Genomic DNA, 23361 nt, shown 5'->3' with positions numbered 1-23361 from the left:
TGGAGTGCCTGCTGTATGCCGTCCCACAGGGTCACCTGTAGGAGAATTACTGTAGAGCATTACTGGTCTCATTCTACAACTCAGGAAAAGCTGGCAGGTATAAGAACAATTCTAGACAGTAACGAACAGGCTTAGTTTTCATCTTACGGACAAGGGGGCACCGAGGAGAGATACCATGCGTGGGATTCCACAGAGTGAGCAACAGCAATAGGGCCTTCAACCTCAAGCTCACCTCCTCCCCTTTCTTCACTGAGCGCTTCCCCACGTAGTCATCAATGCTGCTGAACTCCTACTGTGTGTTAGGTGTTATGTTACACACTGGGGATGCGGCAGCGAAGGAAGACAGAATCTCCACTTACATCCTGGTGAGAGAAAGCAGCAAAAATACAGGATACATAAGCAAAGTACACAGTATTATTAGCGTTCAATGTATTGGAGAAAAGTAAAGGAGGGGTCGTGTGAGCAGGGAGATTGACAGTTTTGACAGGGTTATCGACAGAGTGGTCCAAATAGGCCCCCAGGGAAGGGGATAGAGTCAAGCCTTGTAGGATGCAAGGGCACCAGCCATGTGACCATCTGGGGGAACAGTGTGCCCAGGTGAGGGAACAGAAAATGCAGAAGCCCTAAGGGAGAAAGGGTAAGTTGGCCAGGGTGGCCAGGAGGGACAAGCAGGGGCAGAGAAAGAGCAATGGGTGAAGCCAGAGCAAAGCAGGCGGCTGTCGAACCCGCTGCTTCCCGAGATGATTTTGCCTACCTTATAATTACAACGACTGAAGTGTGCTCTTGGCACATGCGCATGTGACTATGCTACTATAAATCCAGATTTGATGTTTGTATAGACCATTTCTCAAGTAGATTATGAGTTTCTTGAGGACAGGGAACATTTCCTGTGTTTCTCTGGAAATCCAAAATATTCTAGTAAAGAGAACAAACATCCCGTCACTTTCTTCCTCTGAACACCCATAGGGTCTATAGCGCTAATCCTTCCCTGCCAAATACTAACCTGCTCTCAGAATCCTAAAGAACTAATTATACATCAAAGAGTTTCTACATATCTATTACCATTTTTTTCAGCTGCATTCACAGTGGTAATCATTCAATCATACATCAAAAAACCACTAAAGCTTAACGTTCTTCATAGAAAATTTCTAGCTACATTACATCGACAACCGTGCATCTATTATGAACAACACACATCAACAAGGATGGTGATACTGTAATTGTGTGATGTGATTTACAAAACATACTACCAAAAATAAGAGAAGGATACAACGTTTCATTTTTCAGCAGTTGCTAATGGGGTGACTTTCGATGGCGAGAAAAAAAAAATCACACTAAATGCCAATACACAGTGCCACCGCCAACACAACACAAAACACACCCCCGATGCAAACATCTAAGAGATTTGGAAAGTCTCAAGTGTCATCCAAGAATGAATCCAATCCATTTGCTTACTTAATAAACATTTGTTGAGACTATACTATGTGCTAAAATTGGGAATACAAGGATGAGCAAAACCAGACATAGCTAGTGCCATGATAGAGCTTCCATTAATCAAAGTGCCATAGAGATGTCACTGTAAGTTTCATGAACAAAAATTACACACACCCTGAGAGACTACAGGAGGGGAATGTGACCAGTCAGGTGAAGTCTCACCTGAGAAAGTAAGGCTGGTAATGCAATCTTAGGACAAGTGGGCAACTAACCATGTAAAAAGGAGCACCAGGAGATGGCGGGTGATGTCACCACATTCTTCTTGTGGACGCTAGCATAGAGTGATGAGGAGGCAGGTGCAAATATGACAAAGGGGATTCAGAAAGCAGCAGCCACTGGAGAGAGCTCTGGAGCAGGGATGTCCTTTCTCTGCAACACTTCCTTTCTCACCCTTCCGGTGGTCTCCCCAAGTCTGAATTCTATTTAACACCTGACAGGCTAGAGGAGCTGCTTCACGTCTTTAAAGACTGATCCAACGAGGTCCAAGAAATAAAGAAATGACCAGATGCACCTGAGGAGGTAGGTCAGCTATTACATCGAGGGCGGGGAGAGGAAGGGTGGGTTGTGAAGAGTAGATCCTGTGACAGCAGGTGTGGGTTCCAGGGAAAAGACCTCCTTCCTAACACTACACCCAACTCCAGGACACAACAGTGTCTGCTGTGCTCCTAAGAGTTGGCAAAATATTATTTCTTTTGGAAAGCATATAATCAGGTCTATTATTATGACTATTTCTTAGAGTTAAAATTAATATTTTGAGGAAAATGGCAGTGATTTAAATGAAAAGGCTATGTAGAGGGAGTTTTTCTTTGCTTTATGGAGTCCTGGATTATTTGAATATTACTATTTTTTGCTAATGGACAATCGTTCTGATTTAGCTTATAAAACACTGAGCAATCAGTATGAGAAGTACTTAGTTATCTCAGTTCCAAAGTTTTTCTGCGTGATGAATCTGAGACTCTGATGATATTTATTCATTACATTTTTAATGATATATCAGGTTACCATAGCAATTCTTATTTCCTGGAAACTTCTTTTCTTGCAACACACATTTATTGTGTGCTGCATTAACAGCCTGATCCTATTGTTTGAGCTGTCTCATTAGCTCAAGTAATCTGAAGCTATTTAAAAATGTTAAGCAGTAATAATATATATAAAAAAATACTTATTTAGGAATAACATCTAAAGAAGTAGCCCACCTTCAAATTGCCCTTTACTCATGAGACTTTCATTGAGCCTGCAAGCCATAATATTTATCGTCTTAGCATACTTAAGGGTTTATATCATTCAATGTAATGACTAAATATGTACTCTTTTATATTGTTCCTCAATTATTTTTATGTTGGTCTTGTATAGATTATGGTTTCTATAAATTAGAAGCTATTATGGGTCAAACCATATTCCCCCAAAGCATGTTGAAGTCCTGAGGCCAGCTACATATGAGAGTGAACTTATCTGGAAATAGTCTTTGCAGATGACTGGGGTCATTAGGAGAGGCCCCAATCCAATATGACTGTGTCCTTTTGGAAAGTGGGAAATGTGGACACAAGACACAGACCTGTTTAGAGGGAAGATGACATTGAAACACAGAGAAGGTCATGTAGTGATAAAGGAAGAGATCATGTGATGTTTCTACAGGCCAAGGAGCACCAAAGATTGCCAACATACCACCAGAAGCCAGGAATAGATTCTCTTACACAGCATTCAGAAGCAACCAACCCTGCCAGCACCTAATCTCAGACTTCTAGCATCCAGAACTGGGTGACAATAAATTTCTGCTGGCTAAACCATCCACTTTGTGGTATTTTGTTACAGTAGCCCAAGGAAATTAATCAAGAAAGAAAGACTAATAAATTAATTTGGATCTTAAGTTTCTAATGGGATGACTTTTATTTTTACTAGGAAATAGAATAATTCTTCAACAAAAAGTGTTTTTCAATCACTAATTTATTCACTTGTTCATCTATCTTTTCAACAAATATTAACCATCATGTACACCGGGTAAGGCTCTGAGCACAAGAATGAAGGTTGGGATACAAAGATGACTAATGGGCTCTTTTCTCCAGCTTCTAGTAATAACTTCCTTGTAGTTTCTGGCTGCTATCTAACAAAATTTGTGTTAATTGTTTTGCATGCATTTTCTCTTAAATCCTCAACATAAACCAGTAAAAGTAAGTAATGTTCTCCTCGATTTTCAGAAAAGTTTGAGTAAATTACTAAAAATCATAACGACAGTAAGCACCAAAATGATTGACATTTGAAGTCTGATCAGTCCGACTGAATGGACATTTTTCTTCTACTCCATCCTGACTCTCATGAGGGCCTGGGGGTAGAGAAGCATGAATGACTGACAGAAGGCAGGCACATCTTAAGAGACAGAAAGAAGAGAGAAGAAAAACACTACGAAAAGTTGGTCCTTTGAAAAAAATAAATAAAATAGACAAACACTTAGCTATACTAACAAAGAGAAAGAGAGAAAAAACTCAAATTACTAAAATTCATTATGAAAAAGGAATTATCACAGTGAATACTACTGATACACAGAAGATAATTAGAAACTATTTTGAAAATGTATACTCAAATAAGTACAAAAACTTGAAGACATCAACAAATTTCTAGAGATATATGATCTACCCAAACTGATGCAGGAGGACATTCACATTTAAACAGATCAGTTTCAAGCAATGAAATAGAAAACACCATCAAAAGCCTACCAACCAAGAAAAGCCCAGGACCAGAAGGATTCTCAACTGAGTTCTACAAGACCTTCAGAGAAGAATTAACATCAATACCCCTCAAATTATTCCATGAAATTGAGAAGGAGGGAACCTTTCCAAACTCATTCTATGAGGCTAATATCACGCTTATATCAAAACCAGACAAAGACACACAAAAGAAAGAAAACTTCAGACCAATATCACTCATGAACATAGACGCAAAAATTCTCAAATTTATAATAAACAAGTTAACTCTTAAATAGATAATGATGGATATAACTTCCAAAGGCAGAGAAAAAAAAATGTTGAGAATAGTGGGAACCTAGAAGCTTCCCCGACCACAGACTTTTTTTTTCAGGCACATGGAAAAAGTGCAAAGGTGTTCAAAAAGAGTCTATAACAATATGCTAAGACCAGATATGAAGGGTTTTGATGCAACATGCTTGGATTTTATTTGGCAGGAAACAGGGAACCAGTAAAATAAATTTAAACAGGGGACTTCCTTAGGAAGATTAATTAGGATGCATATTAAATTAAAAACCATTTAGGGGATCATCATAAGAGGCAAGAGGTAATGAGATTAAACAAGGATGACAGAATTAAGAATGCAAGAGGAAAGCTAAAAAAGTTGATTGTGGAGGACTATGGATAGAGCTTGGTAAGTGCAAGAACCATGGTCATTTGGTGTCATTGTAGGGGTAACAATGCCATCAGAGAAATGGGGACATCAGGAAGACAGGCTGGCTTTTAAAAGACTTCTAAGCTGGAGATATGGACAAAGCAGTTGAAAAAGTTAGGGTTTAGAGACAAAGTAGATAAGATTTAATTACACTAATTGTGAATCAAAATGCATTAATGTGTTTATTAAAGATATGCATATGAACAAGACCATCATGCTAAAGATTGGAGAGAGAAAGTGAAACTTCATCAATTCACACACTGCTTGGTCAACTGAAAATGTCAACAAATAGCTGTTATTGAAATAATAGGGATGAGGAGGAGGAAGAGAAGGGCAGGGAAGGAGAAAGACAGGGACACACCAAGCAAAAGAGGAGTTTGCAATTTAGAGGTCAGGTAATAAAGGTAAACGCAGTGAAGCAATCAAGGTAGAAGAAGAACAAGAAGGAGGAGAGGAGGAAGAAGAGAAGGAGGAGAAGAAAGAAAAAGAAGGGGAAGCACTTGGGAAGAAAAAGTAGACTAAGAATGCTAGAGAAAACAGTGGTGCCTGGCAGGTCATCAGAGTTTAAAACCAGCGACTAAGGAAAACCAGTCGCCCTACACTGGTTTGTGAGAAGCCATTGACAGAGCTCTCACTCTCAAGAGGGTACTGGTATGGGATACAGAAGAAACAGAGGACCTGAAGTCTCCGGACAAGACTGGTGTGTCCCAGGGGACTGTTCCTCTCCAAAAGATCATATCCATTTTCAAGATGAAGCAGTTGCTGAGTGAAGGTGGCAAAATAAGGATCCGTGAGTGGCAGTAAGGATTAGCAGTAGCTGAGTGATCTTTCTACTTGAACAACCAGCTCAAGATGAGGACAAAGCGGCTCCTTTCAATGAAAGTAGCTTCTAAGGAAAGGATGTGGTTGCAAAAGAGACTCGCTTTAATTTGGGAGGAGTGAAAGAAGCATTTGAGGCACAGGTGGGTGTGGAATTTATTCCGGAATAAGAATTCCATAGGCTAAAGGTCAGAAAATGTAGAGTGAGTTTGGGAAGGACCTCTCCCACACAGCTGGGAAGAATTTCTTCATAGAAGGGTCAGGACTGTATGTCCAACAGTGAAAGCCTCTATCCTGAGACTTCACATATGTGCTGTGGGCGTGAATAAATACCACGTGCTAAAGCCTTGATAAATCATGACAAAAAAATAGTATTTTTTTCTCTGCAGTGCCAAACTTGTAGTTCTCTTCCTAAAATCTTTCCTTTTGCTTTTCTCTTCATTGCTGAAGCCCTGGTGATGATCTTTATAGTTCCTAATGAACCCAATTGAATGGAACTTGGCTTTGATGAACATAAAGAGGCTCTAAGGTACACGATTGGCCTCCCTTTCCTCTTTTTCCTCCTGCCTGAATCATGGGCATGATTAAAAGATTTGAAGGAAAACAAATGTTTCAGATACAAATATTTAATGGTGTTTGATGAAGAGATAAAAGTTGCTGGTCCCACTTTTTGGTCTACCATCAGAAGAGATGATATGATCACTAATACCTTATTGGGAGGAAGAAAATAGTAAGATACTTAACAATTGCAGAGTAGTAAGAGGACATAAACCCAAGTTTCATGTCCAAATAGAAATCTTCGGAGGATTTTAAAAAAAGATACTGATTATAAGTCCTCACGCTAACACACAAATGTCTCTGGTCACCAGATCTTCTAGAATATAATTCAGTTGATGCATCCTTGGAATACAGGAGAAAGGTCAGGATCAGAATCCTAATATCCAGTTAGGGAAGCACAGATAGACTCTTCCAGAATAGGTTTGAAATTAGAGAGTATTTAATTCCAAAGAATCTAAAAATTGGTGTTTGAGACTGGAAATTACATCTCATTCACTCTTAATGATTTATTCTCTTTTTTGTTTGTTTAAATGATATTTTTAGTTGGCACATTTAAGTGACACATTTATGGGGTAGAGTATAGCATTTAAATCATGTACATAATCTATGATGTTCAGATCAGGGTAAGTGTCCTATCTGTCACCTCAGACATATATTCATTCTTTGTGTTGGGAACATTCAAAATCCTTTCTACTAGCTATTTTGAAATGTCCAGTTAATTGTTGTTGACCATTGTTATCATTAAATGTATCCCTCCTGTTCGATTGCAGGCACTCCTAAACTCATTAACCATAGTGCCCTCACCTTCCCAGGCTATGGTAACCACTGTTCTCTTCTCTATATTTTGAGATCAACTTTCACTGCTGATGTTTTGAACCAGCTAAGAGACAGATGAGTGAGGCAGAGGGACTACAGAGTGTTGGCTTGGTTAGTTGCTGGAACACATGGCTGAGGTATGAAGCAACCGTGAACTTCCTCTTCCCAAAGCCAAGGATCATGAAGACCTACTCGCTGACTCACAGACAGCCCTGCTCCTGCAGACTTTCCACTTACAACGTGGGAAAGCAAAACAGACTGGGTGCTTCCTGGTTCAGGTAGGAAAGAAGGGAAGAAGGCACCCAGCTAAACATCCTATGGAGGCTTCCATGTTTCCATGCAATCTAGTCTCAGCTTCACCTCTGGGAGGAAATGAGTGAAGGGGCAGGAAGTCCCACCTCAACTGTCCACCATTCAACTCTGAACTGGCCCGAAAATGACCCAGGGAAGCCCTGAACACTTATTATCTCAGTGACTCTTCTTAGACAAGGTGATAAAAACTTAAGCAACAATGAGAATCAGCCTGTTGGGGCAGGGAATGGGGTCAGAATAGCAAGGGCAGCATCATTTGGACAACAAAGGTCCATCAGTCATTTTCTACCCAGTATTTCGTAATTTAATTAGGTGTGCTCTAGGTTGGACCTTAAATGACCTCCAAAGGCCTGTGTTAACTTATCCCCTGGGTGGTGCTACTGGAAGGTGGTAGAAACTTTGAGAGGTGAGGCCAAGTGGGAGATCCTAAGGTCATTGGGGGCGTGCCCTTGAAGGAGACTGTGGGATCCTGGTCTCTCCCTCTTTCTCTTTTGCTCCCTGGTGTTGAGGTGAGGGGTTTGTTCCACCACACACTGCCACCAGCAAGTGCCACCTCAGCATAAACCCAAAGAAACAGCCAAGTGATCATGGATTATAACCTCCCAAACTGTGAACCAAAATGAATTTTGTCTCTTTACAAGTTGATTATCTCAAATATTTCATATGAAGACAGAAAACTGACTAACCCCAGATGCAAAATTTGAAAACTAGGATTCCATTTATAACTTTGCTACTGTGTTCTTTGGAAACACTGAGTAGTCTGGTACTCCTGAGTCCATGTCATAGCAAGACAAGTAGCCAGCTGGGTGAATTGCTATGACCCTTTTATCCCAGCCCATAGCCTGCTTGCTTGCTTCATTTCTGTGCTCATATGACCCGTGGAGGAATTGGAATTAGCAACCCTTCTTTAAGGGATCAATGGATTGCTAGTTTGGCCTTTAGATTTCTGTAGCAAAGTATTAAACAAGGAAGCTCAAGAGGAAACAAATCGAGATGGGAAAGAAGAATTTCCAATATGCAAATTAGAAGCTTGCACACTCAAAGGAACAGGGAGAAAGTAGCACTGGACAGGAACAGCCAACTCTCAACTCTACTAGATAAGGGGCAAAAGGCAGCCAGGAAAAGTAATGCTGGAAAACCCAAAACACTATGTTTGGCCAAGAAAAATATGACTTTGAAAATCACTAACCTTCTTTCCAGTTAGTCCGCAAAAGACAATATTACTATCTAATCAATTGCAGTCTAAAAGTATTACTGAAACTGAAGACCACTTAGAAGGATGAGGTGCAAGGTCAGAAAAGGAGGAAGTTTGGGTTCTGGCAGAAATTCACCTCAAATTTGAGACAGATGTGGGTAACTGTGTGATCCTGCTAATTCCATTTTTTTTTTCTATTAGTGAGATACTGAACCAATATGAATAAATTAAATGCATAATACATCCTCAAATCTGGCTTTGTGATTTAACTCCTTCTCGTGCACTGACTAGGCAGTAGAATGGTGCTACTATATGGCTCTTACATCTCCAAAGCCTGGTCAAAATGACCATTGTTCAAAAAAGTCATTCACCCAGGAACCTGGACGTGCACTTCATTTAACTCCCCCTGGAGGGTGGTGGGTTTGTTTAGAAGCCTTCAGAATGAGTTGCACATTCAGAAGATGAGCGGTGGGTTAAAGTTTGACCTGGGCATGGTGATGCACACCTATAATCCCAGTGGCTCCGGAGGCTGAGGCAGTAGATTGCAAGTTCAAAGCCAGCCTCAGCAAAAGTTGCTAAGCAACTCAACAAGACACTATTTCTAAATAAAATACAATATAGGGCTGGGGATGTGGCTCAGTGGTCAAAAGCTCCTGAGTTCAATCCCTGGCTACCCCCTCCCACAAAAAAAGTTTGAAAAATACTCTGGGCCCCACCTGAAAACACACCGTTTCTATAGTTCTAACGAGATTGAAATTGGAACCCAATATTTTTATGTTTTTAAAACATTCTCCACATGGGAATTCTGACCAGTTGGTGGAATTGCTGGTATTGACTGCCAATAACATTACAAATCCAATTTCCATAGAATATATTAATAACTTCTAAGTTAGAGATAGACACACAAAGTGCGTTTAAAATGAGAACCAAATACTACTACTGTATTATTTCAAATATTAATCCAGACCAGAATCTTCCCAAAATAGGTAGGAATTAGTAGCCACAAAAAGCAAAACTATAATAAAAACAGCTTCTGAGGCACTTTTAAATTGCTTTCAAACTAAGTTCCTTTAATGGATCTCTAACCTAAATATCTGTAATGAATTACTCTCCTGGCCCATCAAAGATTTGTGCTATCTGCATATGCAGCCTGGGAACTTTTATATAGTAGAGGTCGTGCTGTTTTATAAGGTTAATTGTTGAATTTAGAATGATATTTAATGATATTTAACATTGTGTTCACTATTACTGATTAGGTTCTCTGGGCCTTAATAAGTCAAATGAGACAATAAGAAGATTTGACTGAAGAGCTAAATTACCAATGAGAACCATGTCATATCTAATACTAATAACAAACATGTATACAGTACCAAAAACTTACATGTAGCAGTCACTGCTCTAAATAATATCCACATAAATATGGTAACATGTATAAAAGTATATTTATATTTAGGATCATAACAATCTTCATAACAGCCTGTGAGTCAGATTCTATTATTATGGGTCCCATTTTATCAATGAGAAACTGAGATACAAAGAGATTGAGTGACTGACTTGGGAGGTGAGGGGCATTTAACCAAGTGAAAAATAAACAAAAAGTCAGATCTTTTAATCACAAATGTTTGGGTATGTTGCTTCTCTTAGAACCAATAACTGTATTTTTCTTCACTGGCTTGACCAAACCTGGAATTGGTTTATAAAGTCAGCCACATCAAACATACAACTGTAAGTCTTTATTCCTTCTAATGTGCAAGGATACTGGGTGTATTATTAGGTGTTTAGAATGTTAGCTGCTGGCTACACTCACTGGGACAGGCCATTACATAAAAATAGAACTTATGTGTGAATTGTCTAACTAAATAAAATAGCCATCATTATACAGCATGCCCTAACCTATTCTGATAAACACATATTGTGTATTTTCAGGTGCCGGGCTCTGCGTTGGTTTTGGGATTAAAAGAAGAACCCGACATAGGCCTGAAATCAAAGTCCTCATATTCTACAGGAGAGATGGCACCGTATTTGCTGACATGAAAGTCATGCCAGTGGCAGATGTATAAAATATGTGTCCATTTCACAAAGGGATATTTTTTTTTTTGGTGGGGAATGTATGTATTTTTTATCTCATATATATGGAAGATGATTTTTAGTTCTGTCTGGAAAATATATTTTTGAACTTGTAAAATAGACTGCATACTAAGATCTGGTTTAAAAACATCATAAATATCCATTAATAATCTGCTAAAGGGAAGAAAAAAACCTAGCTAAAATAGAAAAGTATTGATACCAGTAAACACTAGGACCTATCAGGGTTGTGGTGTGTGTGGACAATCAATTTAAATCTCAAGTGATAGGAGAATGACAGAAAATCTTATCAGCTTTATCACCTGTGTGTTATCATTAAGAAAACTACCAGGAGCATCTAAATCCCAATCTTTATTAGATGTTTTGTTGAGGATCCCGTCCCAGCAATGCACACTCTGCAGGCATAGTGCATATGCATTGGCTAAGCTGATATTTGGAAACTGGTTTTAGGGAGCTTCTGAGGGATATTAACATACACCAGCAAATATGGTGCAGATTATTATAATGTAATATAGTTGAGAAGCATCATAATTTAGAGCCAAAGGCTTTGTGAAGCCAGATGATAGATAGACAATTGCAGAGAACTGCGGGCAGAAAATTCAGATTCAAGAATTCGCATAAAGAAAAATAAGAGTAGTGGGAAGGATTTCCCATAGAGAAAACATAGAGTAAGAAGAAAATATTCAGGAGAAGTTACTCAAAGTGTTTCTCTTTTTCTTTCTCTTTTATCAGAATTCATAATGTCACCCCTCCCGCTCCTGGCATCCTTGGCCTTGTGAGAACCAGAGATTAGGCTGGAAGATAAACAGACATCCTAGAACAATCCAAAATCAATCCAGTGAACTGTTGCAGGCCTCCTGAAACATTAAAGTTTCATTAAAGGTTCTGATAAAGTCTACAGTAATGTAAAGGACCCTCAGTTAGGGTAGTTAGGACAAAGGTTCTTTACACAACACACAATTTGGGAAATTCAACTGAAAACTCAAGTCACACAGGGGATCATGAAAATATATACATTCAATGTCAATGTTTTATTTGAGCCAAATTTTAAAGTCAAAGTTTTTTCTTCAAGTGTGGTATTCCTCAATAGAGTTTCTTCCATTATTTTGAACAGCAATTTATTTTTAGTTACTCACATTTATTCAGCCTTTCTAATGCATACTGATTTCTATAGTGATAACCACTCCTGTCTTTTCTCCCCCAATTCATATTTTAACAGTTTTATAGAATATTTAATTCATACCCAGGTGGGAAGCAAACATACCTGACTGCTGATAAACTTAAGAAGCAGCTGGTAATAGCAGAAGTGCCCAGGCAAACTGGGAAGTCATTTACAAAGGGTTTCCATTCAGAGTTGCTAATTTACATCAGATATATGATAACTACTTAAATAAAAAAGGAATTGCAACTTTTTTGGGGGGTGGGGGTATGGGGGATTGAAATCAGGAGCACCTGACCACTGAGCCACATCTCCAGACCTATTTTGTAATTTATTTAGAGACAGGGTCTCACTGAGTTGCTTAGCACCTGGATTTTGCTGAGGCTGACTTTGAACTCATGATCCTTCTGCCTCAGCCTCCCAAGCCACTGGGATTACAGGTGTGCACCACTGTGCCTGGCTAGAATTGCAACATTTTAAAAAGGAGAAATAGGAAGTGATCTCATTCCAGCTTGGAAATTTCACTCTGAAAGTCAATAGATACATGGTATCCAATATTGAGTTGAAATTCTCAGACACTTGGAAAGTCAGCTGGAGACACCTGTGCCTTTCCTGATTCTCACACCTGGCAGGACTCTCTCCTTAGAACCCCTCAAACCTGACTTATGGTACATATCTCGTTTTCCTTTACAGACATTTATGAGCCAATCTTACCTGTGTTTATGGGTGAGAACTACTGAACAAAGTGGACTATGTCTTTCTTATTTATATACTTTGCAGAGGCAAAGTGCTTTGCACATAGTGAGCCTCAGTATTTAGTAAGTTGCACTGAGTGTGTGCGTGTGTGTGTCTGTTTGCTTGAGAGGAGGCTGGAAAAATAGAGACCATCTTCCTCATGGGTATGTGTCTGTCCTCCTATGAGATAAAGGCATGTTCCGGAAGCTCCCACTCACTTCATATTGCTCTATATGTTAATATATTAGTGTTTACCTGACTACTGCTCCCAGTAGACCTCACAGCAGTAGAGACAATATTTAATTTATCTTTATAAGCTAGTGTCTCTCACAGAGCCTGTCATCTAGCATATACTGAGTGATTTATGAAGAAGAATGAGTGAATGAAAGCATGCATAGGTGAATAACTGGAAAGTCTCCTAGAGACTCGAGGAAGGTCAGGAATGAGGAGGGCACAGAACCACCAACCAGGAAGGTGGGTTTGACCCTCTCTTGACTACCTAAGACATACTCACCTGTCTAATATACTTTTTCTTCCCCAAAAGGTGCATAGAATGTTATTAAATTTTGGAGGCAGAGAGATCTTCAGAGAATTATCTAGCCTACTTCATTTTAAAGATGCGTTAACAGAGTGGCCAGATGTCACACAGCATCATCATGAAAATAAAACCAAAGCAGAAGTCATTTTGGCTAGATCAACTCCAACTGCCTCCTGGAAAATGTGGATCCTATAAATAAAGTCTTTGACAATGAGAGTTCTTGCTGGGAGCTGGAGTAGACCATGCAGCAGGAAAGGAGGAGAGGAGAGAGGAGAGAATATGGTTCCAATGCAGGGGAGTCGGACTCCCATGCTACCCTGACAACTGAGATAGTTATCTGTTTTCCTAGAAAGTGACACCAACAGCATGGATCAAACTCGGGTCTTCGACTTCTGCCCCAGTTCTGGTGTCTTAAAAAATAACACTTTTTCATAAATACGTATTTAGAAAGTTCTAGAAGTCAATTAAATTAAAAAACAATAAAAAATAAATAAAGCTTTCACCGACTAGTCAGCATCACTTTCATTTCTTCAGTAAATCTTCCTGCAACAAAATTGTAAAACTTAATGTTTCATAAAAGATAAAATATCAAAGATATTTAAAAGGAAGGGGAAATGAGATATTTGAAAGAGTTGAGCCATTTTTCTGAAGCCCAGAAATCAAAACGTTGAACATTTAAAACCATCCTTTGGAACTGAGAAAAATAATCTCTAGGGGAGGGGAGGTATTTAGTCGTTGAGGAAGTTGTAATGTTTTGATTTTAGTTTTCAACACCAAAAAGCCATTTTAAAATGGTAAAATGTTAAGACCCCCTCAAGAGAGGAATTTTAAGCTCCTTTCATAATATTTTTTTTTTACTATGCCGACACCAATTCAACCAGCTGCTTACTTCTAAAGAATCCACTGGTTTTCGGTCCCTCATGTCTGAAAGTGTCTACCACATCATAGGCACTGTAAATACTTGTCAACTAAACAAGCAAGTATCACAGTCCAGAAAATGCTTGCAATTTGAAGTGGCACTGTTGCCTTTTGGAGGGAAAGTTAGCCTGCTTCTCTTATCACCAAGAGGAAGTGGTAAGCTCTGAGAATCCTGCCCTGGCTGGATGCCTATAGCTTATGCTGAACTCTTAAACAGACTGGTCGTTTGAACTGACTTTCTACCTCAAGCCCATGGCTGGCGTATATTCTCCAAGGCAAGGCAAGTACAGAACTAAATGGCAGCCCGGAGCTGCACTGCAGATGCTGAAGAATTGAAGTAGGAAGGCCCTGCAGGGTAAAAAGGTGGCGGAAGAAAACAGTTCAGTCGGACACCCACTCTTTGAGTATCGTCCATGTGCCCGGCATGACAATAGGCACTAAGAAAAGAAAAACGTGTGAGTCTCAGAGCCAAAGGAGTCCACAATATAAGGAGGGATGAATTCTCACACTCAGATTTACTATGCTATCACAGGTGCCATGATAGAGATTTATCTAGTATTAATGAGAACTGAGAGCAGAGAAATTTAGGTGAGTCCAGGGGAAGTTTCTGAAATGAAATGGAAGTCAAAGGAAAATGTATACTAACATTGAACCAAGAGGCAATGGTTCAATGGTTAGAGGATAATAACAATTTAGTATTTAATTTAATTTATTTATTTATTAAGAGATATTGCCCAGGCTGGCCCCAAACAATCCTCCTGCTTCAGCCTCCCTAATAACTGGGGCTATGGATATGTATCGCCACACCAGGTATTAACATTTTTAGATTATGTGAAAATACATATTTGACTAAAGACCAGAACAAAACCATTGCTTGCTATGGTTAAATATCTATAGCCAAACATAGGGGGGAATTATAATAATAAAATCTTATTTTTTATTTTTGATATCCATCTCAATGTCCTGAAAAAGGTAGAACTTGTACAAGGGAAAAATAAGTGGCCTGGTCTCACGCAGATTTTCTTGAATCTATACCTCATTTTCTAGGGGAATCCATTCCATGGTGTCTATTTGAAACTATCTTATATGGTTACAGACACCAGGAGTTTCAAGTCATTCATTCATTGGCTCACCAAATATTTATTGGTGATTTCCTGTGCCTGAAATTTTAGTTCCTTTAAACAAACAAGCAAACAGGTTTAATTAGTTAAAGAAAATAGATTGAAGTTGTGCTTAAACTGGCGAGTCTGAAGTGGAGACATGGTAAAGCACAGAGCCCTGTTAAATATTCATGAAGGCCAGAGCCCTTGCGAATGCTGGGTTGCCACAGTAACTGAGGCAGCCTCAGAACAACCTGGAAGGAGGGAACCCCAGAGCTGGGCCGATAATAGTACAGGGCACATGTCAATCAACTCCACTTTTCTCTCCTTTCTCCTACCTCTTCTGTTTTGGAAGAAGAAGTTGAAGGCCAGAGTCTTGACAGAACGGAAGGAAGTAGTCCCCTAGAAGAGGTTTGCTAGGTGTTGAGATGAGCCATGCAGTGAAGGTTTGCTGCTAGAGAGAACCAGCAGCAACACGGGCTTTTTCAGGACAGAAGCCACAAGCCCAAGTGGTGCTCAGCTCCAGAGGGCTCAAAGCACTCAGACTGCTCCGGGCCATTTAGAGCCAAAGCTGCTCAGTGACTGCAGGGCTCTTTGAATCCTGGAGTCCTGGAGTAAACACAGCGCCAGGGGCTGCCGACACTGAAGGCAAGGGAACAGAGCCAGGCCCTGACAGAACTAGAGTTTTTGAGGGTTGGGGACTGTGTGAACCTTGGACCCGGACAATCCCAGGTTTCCAATCTGAACTAGAAGGAAAGTAGGCAAGCCAGTGACAATACTCAGTCCCCAGAGGTTTCCTTCAGAAGTGGAGACTGCACAGTGAGCTCTTCTCCCAGACTCTTGTATTCAAATTCAACAAGCAATTACTGAGCATCTAAAAATTCCATGGGACCGTGTTATGTGCTTCCCATACCGACCTCCTTCTGCTCTTCTTTTGGTGTTCCAAATTGAATATTCTTTCTCGCTAAGTTATAATGACAATGTATATGTACATTATCAAGTTATATTTCACCAATAAAACTTTTAATTTGCTTAAGGACATAGCTTCCATGGCAGAGTTCTCCAGAGACCCATTTGCCAGAAGAGAAACAGGCTGCTCTGGGTTAAGCGTCCTCAGATGCCAGCAAGCCATCTTGTGATAATGTGAGCAGACTGCAAGTACTTAACCACGCAAGCAGAGGAGAGAGCGGGCTGGGGGAGTTAGACACCTGTTACCGAGTTCTTAACAGGAGAAAATGAAAAGTGGAAGAGAACTTAGAATCATCCTATGTCACTCACTTATTTTACAGAGAAGCTTTGAGCATTGGAGTAATTAGGCAATTGCTCCAAATTATATATGTAGGTATCCCTTCCTTAGCAAACATGTGCATGACTTATTTAGGGTTATTTTCCCAGAAGAGCATCATATGAGAATATATACATTGATTAAGAACAAATAAATAATTTTTCACAATAAAAAAGGAATAAAACCTCCACTCTGAATCTGGGCCTCACCCCCCACTATGCTCTCTCTATGCCCTCACTATGCTCACTAGTACCCACAGCACAATCTCATCCATAGAGGAACCCTTCTCCCTCAGAGTCAGCTTGGATGTTGTTAGCCAGCTTTCTGTTACTGTAACACATACCTGAGAAAATCAAGCTATAAAGAGAAAATGGTTTATTTTGGCTCAGAGTTTTGGAAGTTCCAGTCTATGTTGCTTTGGATCCTCCATTGCTTTGGATCCTCTGGTGAAGCAGTACATCACGGTGGTAGAGTGCATGAGGGAGCAAAGCTGCTTATTTTGTGGCCAGGCAGCAAAAAAGAGGAAGAGGCTGTCATTCCACTATCCCCTTCAAGGGCATGCCCCCCATGACCTAAAGTCCTCCCACTAGGCCCCACTTCTTAAAGTTCCACCACTTCCCAGGAGCATCCCAGGCTGAGACCAAACCATTAACATGACTATTGGGAGACCTTTATCTAAACCATAGTAGATGCACAGGGTAGACCTTCTGGTGAAGTGTCATAGATGAATGTTGGCAAAGAGCGCTTCCCCTCTGTAGTGGGTTGAATGATGGTCCCCTAAAAGGTATGTCCACATTCTAATCCCCACAACCTTACACATGACCTTAATTGGAATAAGAATCTTTGCCGATGTCACTAAATTAATGATCTTGAGATAAGGAAACCATTCTGGGTCATCTGGGTGGCTCCTAAATCTGAGGACAGCTGTCCTTTAAAAAGATACCAAGAGGAGAAGATAGATATGGTGATGGCAACGTGTGGATGGGAACAGAAACTGGAGTTCTGAAGCCACCAATCAAAGAATGCCAATGACCACCAGAAGCCAGAAGAGGAATGGACCCTCGAGAGCCTTTTGAAGGAACATGGTCCCGTCAACACCTTGATTTCAGACTTCAAGTCTGTGAAGCTATGAGAGAATAAATTGTTGTTGTTCTAAACCATCAGTTTGCAGGAATTTGCTACAACAGCCACAGGAAGCTAATAAAGCTTCCAATAGCACCTCCTAATCCTTCTATCACAGTCATTTCTCTTTCTCTGAAATATCTATGCATCCAGTCACTTTGACACTGAAGTGGGACTCAGATGCCAAGGAAGTCAGTAATAATAGTAATTGTGTATGTGTGTGTGTGTGTGTGTGTGTGTGTGTTTAAACCATCTTGTTCTACAACAAATGAAGCACATTAAGATGAGGATTGATGCATCCCTTTGTAACCAAAGGAAGGTGAGAACAAAAGTTCCCTGACTAACTTTAGAGCTTGCTTCTATCTTACCAGTTTCCTCCTGTATTCCTTCTCCTGCAAAATTGAACACAGGAATATCTATGATAAGGCAGAAAATTCGCACAGTGAGTCTTCCTGCAGCATGCAGTAAGCTACCAAGTCCAGGCCTTCGTTATTTTCTGCACTGACTACAGATAGAGCCTGTCTTGCTCTCTCTACTTCTCCAAAGTCAAATCCAATGTTTCTTAAGTGGTTTCCTAAACCTCTTTTGTCCATAACACTGTAAGAAAAACATCATGTGGAGTACACAAACACAGAAAATTAGAGCAAAGCATGCTGATTTTTTCTTCTCTCTTTTTCTCTCCCTTTTAAAATGTAAACCATGTCCCAAACTGTCTATACTCTGAAGCTATAAAGTTGCATCTCACACAGCACCAGGGTCACCTTTTCAAAATATGGATCTCATCATTTCTCTAATGTCTAATTGAAATCCTCCAGTGGCCCCCATCACCTTCATTTGTTCCAAGGATGCTTTTTTCATTGAGAACCAACAGGAGTCACTCTGGGAAGATTGAGGGTCAAAAGCATTAAAAAACAAAAAATAAAAAACAAACAAACAAAAAAAACACTAGCCATGCCTTAACAGAATATTATAAATCTCTAAGCCTAATATATATATAATCCTCAATGCTTTCAAACTGTCTCCTGCACTACCCTCTTCAGCAGCTGGACTCATCCTTGGTGTGGTACTCTACTCACTTATCCTTCAAGATAAACTGTCTCAATTCTTCCTTCTTTCTCCACTAATCCTTTCCTTCACCATCACCACCCAATACTTAGGTTCCTTCCATGACAAGATTACAGTCCTATTCAGACACTCTTCGTACCCCCTCTTGGTCACCCTGTCCTCTCCCATAGCTCAGGAAGAATATCCCTGATGACAGTAACCATATCACAGTGGGTAGTGCACATCCCTGACTATGAGCCCTGCACTGCTTTTTCCTCGGTCCATTACTGACGGAAGGTGCTGACCTCTCCAACAATAGTAGTTGACTTGTTTATTTCCCTTTCTGATCCCATCAACGTTTTTTTCTTGGAATCCACACTACCAACACGGTGCCTGGTCCAGAGCAAGACTTGAGAAAGAAATGAAGGACGTATGGGAGAAAAAGAGAAATAGGAACTCTGAACAGGACCAAAGGCTGGCTTCGATTATAACATGAGATCAAAAATTGGAAAGAAGACCATGATGCAGGGGGAGAAACTGAAAAGAAAAAGAGGAAGGTGGCAGTGGAGGGGGAAACAAACCTCCAGAACTTTCCAAACCTAGGCTAGAAGTAAAGCCAGAAAGAATTTCCACTTCTATGAAGCAACAGACCATTCAAATCCCTACCCCACAATCCACAGCCTTCACCAGGCACCGTGAAAGGTGCTGTCTTTTTTTTCTGGAAGTCATGCTTATCCTTATCATCTCCCCCCTTCTCAGTTCTTTCCATTGAAACAGTCACTGTCCCTACCTGATGGAATCAAGGGCCTGAATCATGTTGGAACTCAGTTGAAAGTAATTTTTCGAGTTTGAAAGTGCATAATGAGATCTTCAGTTCCCTGTGCCATGCTCTGATTCCAGGAAGCACCACATTAGCACTTCAGCAAAGATCCACGCTCTGCTTAAATCTTGCTGGTGTCATAAAGAATGCTTAATGCCCTGTAATGCAGACTTCTGTTGCACAGAAAATGTCCTCATTTGTTTTGCACTGGAAAACCGCAGATGGACACCCTTAATCACGGAGTTGAGGGAACTCACTCCATAGCAGAATGATGGCTTTATTGAGACCTAAGATGAGGGACTAATTCAAGTGGTCATTTGATGATAAGGAATAGAAATCTCTGCATTCTGCCAACAGGTCTATTAGTGAGCTGAAGGTAGGAGAGTTAATAAAACAGCACCTGACAGACTCAGTATAAATTACCTGAATACACCTTCATAAAGTGTGACTTCTCTTTTCATAAATTAATAAGTCACCATCAATTTTTGTGCCTTTCAGCTATGATTCCCATTGAAGACCAGATCATCTTTCATTTAAAAAAAAAAAAGTCATGTAAGTAGCCCCCCCCCCCCGCCATCTGATAGATCTACCAGATGAACTTCTCAGTGACTTTGGTTGTTAAATTCATTTATTTTATTCTGTAGAGATAGGACTTTCTAATGCCTTTGAGAAATGCTTGACAGAAAGTCTGGTCAAATTCAAGATCAGAGACAGGGGCCTAAGAACATTCATCTTAGCAAGGTACAAACCACTCCATAGTTATCAGAGCAAGAGGACAAGCATTTTTAGAAAAATTATGTAATGGATTTTGCCTGCCCAAGAGAAAGAAAAACATCCATTTGTGTTAAGTATGTGGATAGTCCTTGTCAGGTGCAATGATGCTGGAGTTAACTTTTCATTTTCAACTTGAAACGTCTTTGTTCCATCTTGGTCATTGTGACCTCCCTGAGGTCAGACATTTGCTTGAAATGACTCTCATTGGTTATACAGTCATCTAGCCAGATTACTTACTTCTGAACTTAACTTTCACTTTAAATTCTAGTCTCTCACTCCTGAGATATGATTTTGTTTGCATACCTAATTGTTTTGTGTAAAAGTCAGCAAAGCCGTCCAAAAACAGACACCAGGTCCTTTTCCTCTGATGGAAAACAGGACAAGTAAATATAAAAATCCCATTATTTGCTCTTGAGAAATAGTGGAAAAGGCATAAAACCTGCATGCACGATAACAATGAGAAAAAAAAAAAAATCTGTGATCCAAAACAGGATAATAGCACATTAAGAGAAAACTCCCACAAATTATACCACTTTAAGGAGTTCAACTACAGTCATAGGAGGAAGGTTTTGTGAGAATTTCCAAGAACTGCTCTCAGGAAGAAGCAGAAATTACCAAATATGATTTAGTTTAGGTTAGATTTTTGGGGGATGTCTTTTCATCTCTTTTTCATATTAGCTTCCTTTATTTGCCAAAAGCCCATTAACTTTATTTATGTTGACATTCTCTCCCCCAAAATTTGCAATCAGAACTCTCAATCCTGAAAGAAAACTTAAAAAAAAAAGCCTTATTTTCCATCTGCTCTGTCTTTTCTATTTCTATTATATTCATATCATCTCCTAACTATTTAATCTGATCTTCCTGCTGAATATTCATATTTTAGTCTCAATATGTTATTCATTACTGCTCAAACCCACTTTCATCTCTTAGAATTCATTCTTTTTCTTTTCTTTATCCAAGCTCCTCAAGTTTATTCATTATGTCCCATCTTGATCTCTGTAATTCACCCATGTTGGTCTTCTGACATTCTGTCTCAAAACACTATTGAAACCCTATTTAAAACCTTGAATCTCAAATAATTTATTCCCCACTCCATCAACTACACTGATTACCAGCTCACTCTGCCTCACATTTAAATGGCTGACTCTCATTTCCCCCAAGCACTTTATAAACCTTTAACTAACATTATCTATTTCTTCCACAAAATTACATGTATTTTCATCTCTTTGTGAAGCCTGTTTTCTAATTGGTTTCGTTTATTTAGCTTATCTCTCCAATTTTCTTCTCTTATAGTCATTTTTCATAACTCTCCTTATTGTGCCACTTTTAATCACGGAAATGCACCTTGGTTTAAATGGCCTGAAGATAAATATTGAAAATGCATATGTGAATAGTCTAAACTTGATTACCTAATGGTTTGGGTGAGGATAAAAGGAACATGAAGATAAATTGTCACCAGCCAGATTTAAGTACATAACAGGCTTTAGCATTTATGCTCCCAGATCCAACAGCTCCTATTGCCCCTCATCACTGATCTTTCTTGAGGCTAGAAACAGGAAAATAATCCATGATGCATTCTTCTCCCTGGTCCAAATGTCGTGGTAGAAGCCAGTCTCTTCAAATATGGAGCACACATTTCTAAATCAGATGTTGAATATTGAGCATGGACAAAGGAAGTCTAGAACCATTGAACAGTTAGTTCTACCAACACCTTTTCACTTTTTAGAGTTTCAAATCACTTTCCTGGCTACTTATTTCATCCATTGATGCTCAATAAAAGATGTTAATATAACAATGATGTCAACAGCAAGATAAAATTTGGTGGTTAATGAAATTGTGAATGTGCTTAACATCACTTCTTGGAACACTAAACTATTTTTCCCCCCATGGTTGATCAGATCTCAGTTAGCAATTTGCAGCATGATTCTATTCAGAAAAGGGTGTTGTGATTAAGGTTGAAATCTTCAAATTCAAACTCTGGCTTACATTAGGGCAGGCAAAATAGAAGGACAAGAACTATTTTCTTCAATTAAATGGTGGGCAGGTCTTCTCTTTCTTTCTTTGAAGAAAGAGATTCTTATAAGCAGGGTTCATCATAATCACGGAAAGTGGATGTTCTTGTATCTGGTTCTAGGTTGTTTATAGTTCAACAAGTAACAACTCATCGCTTGTAAACCAAAGATGTTCCACTCTGGCCCCTCAGAACTTCCTCTTTGTGTGAGTTCCTATTAATGTTTACACTACTTGTCCTTCAAGACCCAGAGAATGGCAACTCCGTGCAACGTTCAGTCTCATGTGTGCCTTCTCTACCTGTGGGCTTCACTAGGATTTTACCAAAGGCAGTAGCCTTGTGTACAAAATAGAAGGACCCTTGTGAATTTGCAAACACTGTATTAAAAACTGCATGCATTCGCCTAAATTCTGAAATCTAATCCAAGGCAGTTTTAGAGTTGAAATTAAATTCTGGGGAGCTGTTTTCCTAAAAGAGGTTATCAACTCTAATGGCTGGGGAGAGGGTGCAGACAGATAACATAAAGGAGTGGAACTGACCAGGAGTCAAGTATAAAGAAATAAGAAAGGTATAGAGTTTGGTGGTTTAAGGGTAGGGCTCAACAATAATTATTGAGTCAAAGAAAATACATCTCTGAATCATAGGCAGCTGGAGGGCACAGGCCCGCAGTTCTTATTACGATCTGAGCAGAAATTGCCCTTGAATTCCTCCCACAAACACAATGGCCCATTTATAGAAGGATGGTTTTTCTCCACCATGTACCACACCTCCCTCATTCTCAGTTGCCTGTTAATTATGAGAAGTGCCACAGGCACTTAGATTTCAACTGCTCTGGAGAATCAAGTAAGTTTGACATCAGTTTGGGTGAAAAGCAGAGAAGTTATAAGGAGGAACTCACGGAGCAGAACTTTTACTTGGGGACCCCAGACTGGCCAAGATTTATGAAAAGAACTCCCTCTTCCATAGCAACTGTGTGTATTTCCCAGGGAGAGGGTTTCAAGCGAACATGAGACCGTTACATGTGAATTTCAGATTAACAAGAAATACGTTTCAGTATATGATCCAAATATTGAATGGGTCATACTCATAATAACTATCATTTTTCTTAATCTGAAGTTCAAATATAAGTGGATGTATGGTTTCTTTATTTGCTAATTCTAGACACCCGGCCCCGGCCCAGCCA

The sequence above is a fragment of the Sciurus carolinensis genome, chromosome 4 (assembly GCF_902686445.1).
Source record: "Sciurus carolinensis chromosome 4, mSciCar1.2, whole genome shotgun sequence".
Classification (NCBI taxonomy): Eukaryota; Metazoa; Chordata; class Mammalia; order Rodentia; family Sciuridae; genus Sciurus; species Sciurus carolinensis.
Note: the sequence above shows the minus strand (reverse complement) of the source record.